The sequence below is a fragment of the Seriola lalandi genome, unplaced genomic scaffold (assembly GCF_002814215.2).
Source record: "Seriola lalandi dorsalis isolate HSWRI2012SDOR001 ecotype SW California unplaced genomic scaffold, Sedor1 jcf7180001959993, whole genome shotgun sequence".
Classification (NCBI taxonomy): domain Eukaryota; kingdom Metazoa; phylum Chordata; class Actinopteri; order Carangiformes; family Carangidae; genus Seriola; species Seriola lalandi.
The window spans coordinates 1-1,236 of NW_019430662.1; the positions used below are offsets into that span (position 1 = coordinate 1).

General features: G+C 37.8%; 1 long non-coding RNA gene across 1 annotated transcript; it reads left to right on the plus strand.

The window, feature by feature from the left end:
- Positions 1–8: 8 nt before the first annotated feature.
- On the plus strand, positions 9–738 carry LOC111665044 (uncharacterized). Its single transcript, XR_002761472.2, has 2 exons — positions 9–60; positions 527–738. It is a non-coding gene; the product is annotated as an uncharacterized LOC111665044 (long non-coding RNA).
- Positions 739–1,236: the final 498 nt, after the last annotated feature.

A 1,236-nucleotide genomic window follows, 5' to 3' on the forward strand; every position in this document is an offset into this window, starting at 1 on the left:
AGTGTTGTTTGCTTGTTTTTGTGCAGGGCACTCTAAGCAGATCTGAGTGGGAAGCAACCAGTAAGTTTTTCCATTAACTTTAGTGAAATGTTTAACCACCTTTCTTGTCACCAAATATTTTGTCACAGAAACTGGATATTTCTTCAAAGACATCTGGAGTTTTTAATCCTGAGGTGACACAAACCTGCTGTTTTCTTCATCCTCCTGTGATGAAGATGAGTCGTAATGACTAAAGTTTGACGCTAGTGACCTATAAATGTACCCGGTACACACCATTGTGGTTTAGATAAAAAGGCTTAAAAGTGGTTTAGATACATGTTTTCAATGTAACTGTAACAGGAAGTAGAGAATCACTGTCCATGATGTCCGGGGGTTAAAAACAGAATCCTATAGAATCACAACAGGTATCTACCTCCCAATGAGAAGGTGACTTTAAATGTCATAAGCATCCTGAATGACCTGGATGACAGGACTCAACTGTTCATAATTAACTGAAACTTTCACCTGTCTTCTCTGTTCTGTCCAGGTATCTACCTGGTGTTTGTGTTCCAGAAGATGTGTTGATCCTGAAAACAAAGTCTTATTGTTTGACTCGTGAAATTATCTGCTGCTCATCAGCTCACCTGTTCTCCATCTTGTGTGCGTACAGTGTTTACCTGTTTTCTTTTGAAATCAGTTTTTGATAAAGTATGAACTGTTTAAGTTTGTTGAAATGAATAAAAACTAAATTTAAAGTAAGCATAGGTTTGGGCTCAACATTGGTAATGGAATTAGAAGGGAACAGAAAAAACAAGTATCTATCTGAAGTGAGAAAAATACAAATACTACAACGGACGTGTTAAAACCGTCACTGCCAGGCAAGGCCATAGGTTTGGGTTCAACATTGGTAGGGATGCATCAACCCTTCCAAAACAAGGAGGGCTTTTTCATGCTGTCAACAGAATGGTTTATTAACAAATGATCTATATTCACATTTAAATATTAATTCAAATATAGTCCATTTGCAAACCTACGCCCTTGCTGCCAGGTCCAGCGTTATCTTGAACTGCAAAACACTTCAGGTCGGCAACTTAATGGATGATTCATGTTCATTCATCAAACAAGAAAAACATGTTTATTTTTCCACCAAAACTACTCGCCTCATCACAGCATACCACCTGCAAATCTCTAACATGAAAAAAAGTTCTATGAAGCAATGAACAAAACAAACCACATCACAGCAAAGAGGGTGAGAGA